Source organism: Xyrauchen texanus, chromosome 24 (assembly GCF_025860055.1).
Source record: "Xyrauchen texanus isolate HMW12.3.18 chromosome 24, RBS_HiC_50CHRs, whole genome shotgun sequence".
Taxonomy (NCBI): domain Eukaryota; kingdom Metazoa; phylum Chordata; class Actinopteri; order Cypriniformes; family Catostomidae; genus Xyrauchen; species Xyrauchen texanus.
In genome coordinates, this window is record NC_068299.1 from 40840910 (window position 1) to 40854516 (window position 13607).

At 38.6% G+C, this 13607-nt stretch overlaps 1 pseudogene; it reads left to right on the forward strand.

The window, feature by feature from the left end:
* LOC127617535 (copper homeostasis protein cutC homolog) overlaps positions 1-12887 on the forward strand; it is a 48797-nt pseudogene extending 35910 nt beyond the window's left edge.
* Positions 12888-13607: the final 720 nt, after the last annotated feature.

The window sequence follows — 13607 nt, forward strand, 5'->3', positions numbered from 1 at the left end:
GCCAAAATTGTTATCACGATAATCTTTTCATATTGTTCAATAATCGATATTTATCACAATATACATTTACACATTGCACTTTCTTTTTTTTTTTTTTTTATTTGACGGAAGAAAATAAATTGATCCTAAACAGTCAAAATAGTCTCTACAAAACTGCACAGAGGGTCCAGAGACAGCCAAAGCTGTGGGGTCTGCAGGATCTTTTACCAATTTTACCGTCTTTTACCGTTTATCATCTGTTTGTTCTGAAGCATAGTGCCAGCAGTCCAGTATTTGTTGGAATATTTTTTACATTAAAATGAAATATTTTTTATATTTCTTTAGATTCAGATACCCAAGTATGGGACATAGAAGCCCTTGTGACTGTGGAATGACGCTGAATGTGGGTTCATGGTGTCCGGAGAGAAAATTTTGAATTTTTAAAAAAGAAATTATTTAAAAAACATTTGTATATTTTCATTAAAGTGAGAGACTAGTCTACCAACTTGTAATTTTAGTCTTTCCTTATCCATTCCAGACATCTAATTAATTTTCACAAAATTACAACAGAAATCGATTTGTTTATTATTAAAGGCTCGTAACATGCTGATTAATAAAGATACATTTAGAAGGGAAAAACGTTATGGTCTAAAAGGTGCTTTGAAACCACATTAACTCATGTGGCGCTTCATTTCTACACACATGCAGGGAAAAGAGGCAACATATGCAGAGCGGGACAGGGTAGAAATTATGCATGTTTGTTGCTAGGGAACAGTATTCAAGAATACAGCGCAGAAAGATCAGATCTGTTGTCCACATCACTGTTGTTCTGTTGCACTCTTCACTAGAGTCATGAAGTCTTTTGGTGCGGATGGAATCAATCCGGTGTCCGACGTAACCTAATTGTTAGCAAGGCAGCTAGCATTAGCAAGTTCATCCAGTCTGACCCTACGTTATCACTGGCTCGTTGTGAGCGAAGCTGAGAGCATTTTCAATTCATTCCTATGAAAGCCGAGCGTCATGCTCGCAAGGTGGATCGTAGGATTGGCAGCGGTGCAAATGGGGTGGTAGTTCCTCTGTGCTGAAGTTCACTAACTGCTCCTTTGTCTTGCTGGCATTCAAAAAGCGATTGTTCCCCTGGAACCAGTCCTTTTTGATCTCCTATAGATAGGCCCTCTCGTCATTATCAGAGATCAGGCCCACCACAACAGTGTCGTCAGCAAACTTGACAATGGTGGTGTAGTTGGAAGTGGCCACACAGTCATAAGTGTAAAATGAGTACAGCAGGGGTCTTGGAACACACACCGGGGGCTCCAGTGCTGAGGGGGGAGGGGGAGGGGGGGGGGAGGGTGAGACATGTCTGCCCATCCTTACTGCTTGAGGTCAGTCTGGAAGTTGGAGATCCACTGATGCAGAGGTGGGCTAAATTTTAGGTTCTCCAACTTCGTGGTGAGTTTTGAGGGAATTATAGTATTAAACGCTAAACTGTAATCAACAAACAGCATTTTAACATATTTTCCCTTCCTCTTGTCCAGATGTTCTAGGACTGTGTGAGGAGATGTGTGATGGCATCATTCGTTGAGCGATTTGGACAGTAAGCGAACTGTAAGGGATCCAGGGTGTCAGGTAGTGAGGAGGTGATGAAGTCTCTGACCAGTCTTTCAAAGCACTTAATCACAATTGAGGTCAGTGCTACAGGGCGATAGTCATTAAGGCAGGGAGTTGTTGAATATCTCTGCGAACACCGGTGCTAGCTGGTGTTAACAGGCTCTGAGGACCTGACCTGAGATTCTATCTGGTCCTGCTGCCTTCCTGATGTTCACTCTCCGGAAAGCCTTTCTCAAGTCACACTCTGTGACGATGAATGCATTTCCAGTGTTAATGCTCTCCGCATACAAGCAGCCAATCACTATTGGCGCTGTCAGCATCATTAACGCAGTAAACTGCAGCCTCGAAGCAAGTGTAAAAATTGTTCAGCCATTGTTGGAGTTATTGTCCGTATGAAGGATGAGGTTGGCTTTGAAGCGAGGCCTTCTCCATGGACCATAGAGAGTGAGAGGCTTTCTCGGGACTTTGAGTCCCAAGCTTCCTTGGACCTCACATGGCATGGATCTGGTTCCGACGAGATCCAGAGAAGACCACGAGGGAAGAGTCTGAGCAAAGACTAAGCAGTCGGAAGAGCAGGAGAGACCAGACGAGAGACGACGACGGAAGAGGAGAGACTGAAAAGAGCGTGTTCTTCCTGTTTGGAAACATTTCAACTGAAATTGGCCGCATCCCCAAAGGTGTCCTGCGCCAATCAGAAGTGACTTTTCAGTCAAATGGTCAACTGGGCTGTCTGCTCCAACAGTTGATATATAGCCCTTTGTTTTCGGATTCTTACAAATCTCCCGCTCAAAATAGTGCATATTTAAACATGAACTTTTATATCTTGAAAATGGTACAAGAGAAATTATATTCGTAATGCTTCTATGTAACCAAGCGAGCGTTTGCATACTAAACTTGACATTCTTTCATTAATATTGTATGCGTAGGTAACAAAACATGAAAATCCCTGGTTACAAATCATACTGGTTAATTCATTGGTTATTCAACATGGATAAAATATTACACACATTTTAAAGAGGTATATCAGGCTATGATCATTAATTTGTCAGTTATACAAGTTGCCACAGTTCAAAGCAATTGTCAGAATTACCTAGCAAGCCTAGGTTTTGTATAAATCATGGATTTAAATGCATTCTGTACATTTTAGAAGGTTAAATAGGTAAAGTACTGTGACTGTGAGATGTTTCTGGATTAAGGAATGTCCTTTTTAAGATGCTGTTTGCTGAACAATGATCACAATGTCACGTGATCTGAGTCTTTTGGAAACCTTTCAAAGAGAAGTCTGCTTTAACTCAGTGTGGAAGTTCAGAAGGTCGTGCTGAGGGGCCTTTCTGAGCAATGTTGACGCCTGGGCCACTTAATTTATGACTGTGAAGAATTCCAGGATTGCAAAGGTTGGGTTTTTTTCTAGATTCAAATCATGTCGTTTCAATTCTTCTGCATGTATAATACTACAGCCTGTTATCATTCTCAGTCCCTGCCACATGCTTCTGGAGCCACCCTGTTGAAACTGTGACTCCAATTTCTTCCCGTAGTGCCTCCCTTACCACTCTGCGTGTTGTAAGACGCGATTTTGTAGTTGTCCATGTTCCCAGTGGCGAGCCCCACTTTATAGGCAGCGGTGCGGGATAAGCGGTGCGGGATGTTTCCCCAACCAGAAGACGTGGGGAGTTATCCACCCACGTCTTCTGGTTGAGGAAACATCCTGATGGTAGTTTTGTAGACTGTATCATATACCAGTTTCCCGATCAGTCCCACGACTGCTTCTGTAAACACGTTGATGTCATCAGAGCTGTGCCGGAACATGTCCCAATCTATGTCATCTAGAGCTTCTTGCAGAGTGGCCACTGATTGGTCCGTCCAGCGCTCAACCTCCCTCTGAACCGGAGCTTCTTGTTTCAGCCTTTGTTTGTATTTAGGCATGAGGAAGATGGCAACATGGTCCGATTCCCCAAACTGTGGTAGAGACTGTGCTTTGTATCCCCCTTTTAAATGGGGTGTAACAATGATCAAGAGTCCTGTTGCCTCTAGTAGGGCAGGTAATGAGTTGGTGGAAGTTTGGCGCTATGCATTTTGGTCCCCTACCACAATGAGCACAGCGTCTCGGTGATGAGTTTGATGCACAACGAGAGCCTCATATAGTTCACATAAGGCAGTGTCCATGTCCGCCTGAGGTGGTATATAAATGGCACTTACTATGATCAAGGTGAATTCTCAAAGAAGGCAGAAAGGACAACATTTGATGGTCAGAAGCTCCAGGTTGGGTGTGCAGGAACGTGAGAGAGGAACAATGCTTGCGCTGTCATACCAGCTGTTGTTAGATGGGAGTAAATGCTAACTTACCTGCTAAAGCAAATTCAGTCACAAAACATACATTTACCCTAGCTCCATAACTAGCTAAACATAGGCAAGAATAAACAAAATGGCACCCACCTCCCTACAACCTCTGTATTATTACTATTTACACTATTTACAAAAAGAAGAGAGAATTATACAATTTTTTTAAGTGAGTGAGATCACCCTCAATCCACAAGAATTAAAGAGGTTACTTTCAACAGTGACCTGCAACTACATGTTTTTACTTTAATATTTAAGTATCAACAACTTTCAGCAGCATTGTTAAAAAAATGTCTGCATCAAGTCAAGTGGTTTTTATTGTCGTTCAACCATATACAATTAGTACAGTACACAGTGAAACGAGACAACGTTCCTCCAGGACCATGGTAAAACAACATAGGACAAACACAGAACTACATGAGACTACACAGACTAAACAATATTTCTACATAATATTTCTACATAAAGTGCACGAGCAAACATGTAAATTACTAAAAGGAACAGGACAATAGACACTGTAAGAGACAGTGCAGCGCCAACCAGTACACATTTGTAATGAATAGTGCAAAAAGATGACACTTTCTAAAAATGCCAAATCTAAACATAACATGCTATGAAATAGTGTTCTATGGCCATAGCAGTTATTGAGGTAGCAGCCAGGTAAAGTGACAATGAATTAACACTCTGGGGTCTGAGGGTGTTTTGGGCCCTGGAGAAGTTTTGACATGCCTTGACATTTGTGCTTCTTTGTTACTTAAAAACACATTAATGTCTATTAACATTGTATTCAGCTCAAACTGGGCTACAATAATATGTGAGCAACATGTGTGCACATGTTTGTATTTTTGAGAAAATAACGTTTATGCATTTTTTTTAGAACCGAATCTTGTAGCCTACAGTTTTTGCTACAAAAATGTGAAAACCATCCTGATCACTCATTCATACAAAACAATAAAGTAATTTAACTTTTGTAAGACACTTTTAGTGTTAGAAAGGTCATATGGGAGGAGGCGTGAACCAACATGAATATTGATTGTAATTCACACCTGAGGAGACAAAAGACCCTTCTCCTGGACCTATCAATGAGGAATGTGACAGAAAGAGAATGAATGTGAGGAGACTTAATGATCAAAATCAATTCTTAAGTTATCTGACTATACATTTTCTTTACATAAAGACTTTACTTAATTTTAGACCTACGCTATCGATTAAAAGAAGTCTCTACAATATCACTGTTTTTACTGTATTTTGGATCAAATAAATGCAGTCTTGGTGAGCAGAAAACCGTTTTCTATTTAAATATATTGTAAAATGCAATTTGTGATCAAAGCTGAATTTTCAGCATCATTACTGCAGTCTTCAGTGTCACATGATACTTCAGAAATCATTATAATATGCTGATTTTCTAATAAGGGCATATTTAAAGTGCATTTTACTCATTTAACCTGAACACATATTTGCAAGCACAAGCTTTGTTGATGATAATGAGGCAGCATAAACACTAGTTAATATAAAAATAATAAGAATGTTTAGATTATATATCATATTACATATCATATTTATATCATACAGCATACAATTTGAATACCTGATTTAGCCAAAACAGCATTTAAATGTAACTAAAACTTGCTTATTAGGACGTAATTCAAATTTCAATACTCTGAATCCTGGCTGGCAAGTCTGGAAAGAGTCCCACTAGTAAAATCTGTAAATTTTTATATAAAATAGCATGTCAACTAATGAAAACTAAATGACTTACTCGTCCAAAATTGTATCCTCGGCTGGATCAAGTCACTCTTCAAAATACAAATGTTCATCTCTTAAAATTTTTTTTAGCTCTTCGTCACTATCAAGGATTTTTCTCACTTATGTATCGTACTGTCTTTCAAATGCGCAGAAAAGTGAATGTACATTGTTTTTACGCCAGAGTCGGGGGAGTGTATCATTTGCATTGATCACCTCAGCACGTTACCGTATGAATAGCGCCCTCTGCCCCTGGGTGTGATCACATTAGAGATAATTAGCTGAGCGAGGAGAAACTATACATTGCTTTGTTTCATACAGATTACTTTGCAGGAGAATATTTGTTTTAAATTTGAATTGTTTTATTAAAAGTACACATTTTATGCTTTCTGTAGACATAAGTATCATGTTTGTGTGATAAGTATTCGCAGAGTTTCAGTTAATTTTTGTGACGTGTTTCAGATATATGCTCGTGAACATAGAGACTGCTGTTAGCTCACCCTTATTATTTTCTTTATTTTACAAAAGCACAAGGTTTTGTTGTTTATTGTGAGTACACAAATAAAAGTAGACTCTTTTATAGTCTCTAATGATGTGTTACTTATCTGTATGCTCAAAAATATTTTGAGTTGTTTCCGCTGTAATGACTATAAAATCCAGCATGATGCACCGGTGCCAGAGGGTTAAAGTGCAACTCTGGACATGTGCAAAAGTTGAAGGTTTACAGGTGTGTGTGTGTGTGTCAAACCAGTCTCTGAGTATTGAGGAGTCTGATGGCTTGGGGGAAGAAGCTGTTACACAGTCTGGCCGCGAAGGCCCAAATGCTTCGGTACCTCTTGCCTGATGGCAGGAGGTAGAAGAGTTTGTGTGAGGGGTGTGGGGTCATCCACATTGCTGGTTGCTTTGCGGATGCAGCGTTTTGTGTAAATGTCTTTGATGAAGGGAAGAGAGACCTCTGATCTTCTCAGCTGTCCTCACTATCCTCTGCAGGGCTTTGTGGTTCCAAACGGTGCAAGTCCCTAACCAGGCAGTGATGCAGCTGCTCAGGACGCTCTCAATAGTCCCTCTATAGAATGTAGTGAGAATGGGGGGTATGGAGATGTGCTTTTCTCAGCCTTCGAAGAAAATAGAGACGCTGCTGGGCTTTCTTGGTAATAGAGCTGGTATTGAGGCACCAGGTGAGGTTCTCCGCCAGTGGAACACCAAGGAATTTGGTGCTCTTGATGATCTCCACTGAGGAGCCGTTGATGTTCAGCGGAGAGTGGTCACTCTGTGCTCTCCTAAAGTCAACAACCATCTGTTTTGTTTTGTCCACATTCAGAGACCGGTTGTTGGCTGTACACCAGTCCGTTAGCCGCTGCACCTCCTCTCTGTATGCTGACTCGTCTTTCTTGCTGATGAGAACCACCACGGTCGTGTCATCGGCGAACTTGATGATGTGGTTGGAGATGTGCATTGCTGCTCAGTTGTGAGTTAGCACAGTGAACAGCAGTGGACTGAGCACACAGCCCTGGGGGGCCCCAGTGCTCAGTGTATTGGTGGTGGAGATACTGTTACCGATCCGGACTGACTGAGGTCTCCCTTTCCCAAATTGTAATTACAACATGTCCACAGATTTTATGGCATATACTTGTTTCAAAGATTAATTCCTGAAAAATGTGTTTCTCTATCCGTGAAAGAAATATATAAAAAAAAAAATTAAATGTGTTCCGTTACTGTAGTAACACCGATATGATTTGACAAATTTTATGGACTCTTACTTAAACTATGACAGAGGAAGATGTCTACTAGGATTTAATTAGAGGTTTTAACTGTTTAGGCTACTGCTTTATTCCATAACAAAATGCAATATTTTGTTTTATAGAAACTTCGTAACATTGCCTATTCAATTGTGAACTATCTTTGGTGAAACCTGTAAAATCAAGTGCTTCAAAGTCTGGACCTCTTTGAATTATGGGCCACGCTATCAGTTTTTCACCTGTATAAAATCGGTTCCATTCTAATGCTCTTGTATGGGAAAATAGTCTGATATTCCCAGAGATTACTTAAAACAACATTTAAAACATAGAAAGTAAACATTTTCTATTAGAAAAACAGTCCCTACTGAATGAATGAACTGAACTCAGAATGACATAATCAAACATGTATGTTCATGGTAATGATAACTTCTAATAAGAAATTTAAAGGTCTGTTCGGATTGCAAAAGGGGGCCCAGAGTGCAAAGGTGTCAGGGGCCCAAAAGTAATTATGACGCTCCTCATGATACTATCAAACTCATTTTGAGATCTCTGGTATCCATGTGTATAATAAATTGTGGTTAGATTTTGTTTTGACTCATTTGTTTTAAAATATTCTTTTTGCTTTGACAGACTCTTCAACAATTAAAGTTCTCTCTTTTCGTTAATAGGCAAAAGGCAGAATAGTAATAATGCCAGGTAAGTTTAGAATTTTGTAATGATTTTTTTCTTAAGAAAATTAATTCATCTGTTCATTTAAACAGATGTGTGTAATTTTTTTATTTTAAATATGAATGTTTATTTTTTGATGACACATCCCTTTAATATGCAGGAACAACTATACGTAAACCGTTTGTACAGCCGTGGCCAAAAGTATTGGCAGTGACATAAATTTTGTGTTTTTCAAAGTTTTCTGCTTCAGTTGTGTTGTTTTTTTTTTTTAAACGGGTTTAATTTTTTTCTTTATTTCAATGTCAAACATTAATTTACTCTAATCTTTATAAATAATTTAGTTGTATAGTAATACAGGTTGGGCAATGGCATAAAAACTCTCATTAAAAGTGTTGTAACTTGGCCAGAAAATACAGAAAATCTCAAAAGATTAGGTACATAATTCCTTCACAACTAAAGCAGAACCTCTCAAGTCCAATGGGGTGTGTGACTGCATATTAATATTTACAGTATTATTATTTTAATTATTATTTGATGGGTATATAAAATATTCTTATTGCCCCTCAAAAAGGTGCACTTCTAACGCTATGTTTCCACTAACGTGGAAGAAATCTGCTCGAAGCACTCGCAACGCTAGGGAACAGCTAGCTCTGTGCTGCTGTCTATCCCACAATCCACCTCGCAAGCTTTCATAGGAATAAATTGAAAACGCTCGCTCCACTTTGCTCACAACGCGCTAGTGGAAACGTATGGTAAGAGTGATTCAGTGGCTGGACAGATATCTGGTCATGTCTAGAAGGATCCCGCTCACGAGATTCACACACTAACAAGGAGTGCTTGTAAAGGATTATTTTAAATTGTCTGTTTTGATTTGATTACATTCAGCTGTACATCTGCTACTGTCGGTTCAGTTCTTCTGTTAAGCATCTGACTGGGTGATAACTAATTCACACCTTTCGCTAGAGGTTCCGGGTTCTAACCTATCCACGTGGAACTTTATATTTTAATAAAGCACCTGAGTGGATGTATATCTTGAGCGGGAACACATTTGTTTGAATTTTTACATTTTTTGTGATTTGACTGGAAAGGTGTGCAAGCTGCAGAATTCGAAGCAACAAGGAGCACTCACTGCCCATTCTCGTTTCCCCAAGAACATCACTGCAGCACACACTGTACGTTGCCATTTTATTACTGTACAATTAACATATATGATGTTTTCAAAATTAAAAGCCGTTCATGAGCATGCCGTAATTTTACCCAGATCAAATCATTCACTCAACACTGACCTTCTTTTTGACCAAATCACTGAGAGGAAAACTTGCGAGGAAACTTTATATTCATTTTATTTATTATTATATTGTATTAAAGAAAAGTATTAAGAGTGGAGACCGGTAACAGGATGGGGAAAACTGGGTCAAAAAGCAGATTTGAACCCAGGTTGTCCACATGGAAAATACATATCCATACCGTATCCGTTCTTACAAACTGAGCCATTGTGGCGACACGTAAACTTTAATTTCTTTATTTCCACCAGAATATTTGAGTGCAAGTAGCTGCACTGTGTGGTAGATATGTAAAACCAGTGTAAATAGTCACTCCATAATAATAGTAAGCATGTTATATTATTGAAGTTTTGATGCTCTCTCATAATGAGGTGAGGAGCAAAAACCCCTAAAGCATCATTATAGACTGCGCATGCATGAGAACTTGATGTTTTCTAGACATGACCCAGTCTTCCAGTAGCAGCTCTGCTTAAAAAGATGCCATCTAATCCTGTTAATGTACATTAAATAAACCTGCTTCCGGGCAGGTTTGTGCTTACGGCCCTGTTGCTATGACAGCAACTCCGAGATCATTTTTGAAAAATCGCAACAATCCAGAATCATCCCAAATTGTCAACAATTCATTCTCGGTAACTAAATAATACACATATAAAGAATGGAGCCCAGCGCTGTAAGTTTAGGGTGAAACTATTTGTTTGTCCTTTGGCAGAAGGAGGATGTACAGGTGAAACTCGAAAAATTAGAATATCGTGCAAAAGTTCATTTAATTTCAGTAATTCAACTTAAAAGGTGAAACTAATATATTATATAGACTCATTACAAGCAAAGTAAGATATTTCAAGCCTTTATTTGATATAATTTTTATGATTATGGCTTACAGCTTATGAAAACCCCAAATTCAGAAAATTAGAATATTGTGAAAAGGTTCAGTATTGTAGGCTCAAAGTGTCACACTCTAATCAGCTAAACACCTGCAAAGGGTTCCTGAACCTTTAAATGGTCTCTCAGTCTGGTTCAGTTGAATTCACAATCATGGGGAAGACTGCTGACCTGACAGTTGTGCAGAAAACCATCATTGACACCCTCCACAAGGAGGGAAAGACTCAAAAGGTAATTGCAAAAGAAGTTGGATGTTCTCAAAGTGCTGTATCAAAGCACATTAATAGAAAGTTAAGTGGAAGGGAAAAGTGTGGAAGAAAAAGGTGCACAAGCAGCAGGGATGACCGTAGCCTGGAGAGGATTGTCAGGAAAAGGCCATTCAAATGTGTGGGGAGCTTCACAAGGAGTGGACTGAGGCTGGAGTTACTGCATCAAGAGCCACCACACACAGACGGGTCCTGGACATGGGCTTCAAATGTCAAACGTCTTACCTGGGCTAAAGAAAAAGAACTGGTCTGTTGCTCAGTGGTCCAAAGTCCTCTTTTCTGATGAGAGCAAATTTTGCATCTCATTTGGAAACCAAGGTCCCAGAGTCTGGAGGAAGAATGGAGAGGCACACAATCCAAGATGCTTGAAGTCCAGTGTGAAGTTTCCACAGTCTGTGTTGGTTTGGGGAGCCATGTCATCGGCTGGTGTTGGTCCACTGTGCTTTATTATGTCCAGAGTCAACGCAGCCGTCTACCGGGACATTTTAGAGCACTTCATGCTTCCTTCAGCAGACAAGCTTTATGGAGATGCTGACTTCATTTTCCAGCAGGACTTGGCACCTGCCCACACTGCCAAAAGTACCAAAACCTGGTTCAGTGACCATGGTATTACTGTGCTTGATTGGCCAGCAAACTCGCCTGACCTGAACCCCATAGAGAATCTATGGGGCATTGCTAAGAGAAAGATGAGAGACATGAGACCAAACAATGCAGAAGAGCTGAAGGCCGCTATTGAAGCATCTTGGTCTTCCATAACACCTCAGCAGTGCCACAGGCTGATAGCATCCATGCCACGCCGCATTGAGGCAGTAATTAATGCAAAAGGGGCCCAAACCAAGTACTGAGTACATATGAATGATTATACTTTTCAGAGGGCCGACATTTCTGTATTTAAAATCCTTTTTTTTTTATTGATTTCATGTAATATTCTAATTTTCTGAGATTCTGAATTTGGGGTTTTCATAAGCTGTAAGCCATAATCATCAAAATTATATCAAATAAAGGCTTGAAATATCTTACTTGGCTTGTAATGAGTCTATATAATATATTAGTTTCACCTTTTAAGTTGAATTACTGAAATTAATGAACTTTTGCACAATATTCAAATTTTTCGAGTTTCACCTGTATTTGGAAAGCGATCCAATTTGAAAACCATGTTTATTGTGACACTTCCATTTGGTGATGCTAATGGTGCAAAAATTACACACTTCAGGTTTAAATGACATTTAGTAGTTCAGATTTGGTTCTCCATGATGTTTCTTTTGTGCAGGGGGAGGAATTACAGAACGAAATCTTCAGAGGATTCTTGAAGGTTCCGGGGCTCAGGAATTCCACTGTTCTTCTCGCTCCTGCAAGGACTGCTGGAGAGCTGAAGTAAATACATGATTCTTGTTGAAATGTTTCCTTTGTAAGGACTTTCTTTTTTGTTTGTTTATGCTCTCTTCTTTAGGAATTATAATGTGAATATGGGAGGTTCTATCTCTGTACCAGAATATGCTGTAAAAGTGGCCGATGTGACTAAAGTGCGTACACTGAACGCCATTGCAAGGAACACGCTATAAGATGTGGAATGCCATTAATTATGTCTTCGGAAACCAACGTGCCCTCTACAGTTTTACAAGACGAATTGACTGGTTATTACTAATATATATATATATATATATATATATATATATATATATATATCTGATCTGTCATAAGGTAGACAACAGCTCACTATCTTTTTCCTGCTGCTGTTAATAATTTCTTTCTCAAATTAAAATGCCAGCAAAAATTGTTTTTAATTAATTATTGTCTCTGTCATGTTTTTCCATGTGAGTGGGTCTTCAGAATATTGTAGCCAAATATCTTGCATTTTTCTGTTAAACCAGTGTTAATCACAAACAGAAACTAAAAGCACAATCAACAAAGCCCAAAAATTGTGTTGGCTTATTAAAGTTTATCATGACATGTCATATAATGACCAGGATATCTCTGCTTATCATTAAGCTTATTAAATACTCATTACTACAAATAATAAAAATATTACGACAGATAACGAATCGCATAATCTTCATTTGTAGCGTAAAGCTGAAATGCATGTATTGAGACAAATATACAAATAATGTGGTCACAATACTAACTTTAGAAAATTGTGACCTTTTTCAAAAATATTTTACAATATTTAATTTGATTATTCTTATGCAATGAGGAATAATTTTTTCTTTTGTTTTTATTTTATTGCCAGGATAACATAACTTGATAATCCTCTTTTAATAATATAAAATATGGGGTAGTGTTTCGGCACATACAATTTTTTTTTGAGTTACAATTGTTTGAATATGCTGCCCTATGATGCTCGTTCATAACGTCTTTGCAAATGTATGAAAATAAATACTAATGATAACTCTACAAAAGAATTGTGAATGAGTAAATGCAAACAAATAAGCCTTCAATATGTGGGTGTCCTCATGAACTATAAATGTTGCAGTAAAATGTTTAATTTACATCTTGTTTGTGAGATATACACATTCAAATCGACACCCTGTTAACAAGTTATTCACACTTCATGGTGTAAGCATCACAGGAGCAGCACTGGAAGTAGAGTGAACTATCCATTTAATATCTAGTTAAATTAATTTGCTTTCATTTCATTATTACTTCTGTGGCAACTTCGGCCTTGCATACCATTTGTACAACTGGAAAAGTCAAAGGAGAACCATCCAGGGTTTGCACAGATGCTTCAAAATTATATTCCTTTTCAAGGAATATAAGATTGTTTTTTTGCTTGTTTTAATTTTTTCCAGGACTATGCAAGAGATGTCATTCATCAAAAAATTCTTTGTTCATTCTAGATTAGAAGGGAAAAAATGGCAACTGTCCAGAGTAAACCATTAACTCTGCCAGTAAACGCAGAATATACAGAGGTCATAAATAGGGATGGTAATTGTAAGGAATTTATCCACTCGAGTCGTGTGGCGCCATGCGAGGGTCTGACGTGTGAACCGAGAGCTCTGCGCACTCTGCTACTTTTTTTTATACTTTTTATGTCAAACCGGTGAGATTCGATACACCCTGATCCATAACATGTCAAAGAATTCAAAATCTTCGGGCTCTGGAGACAT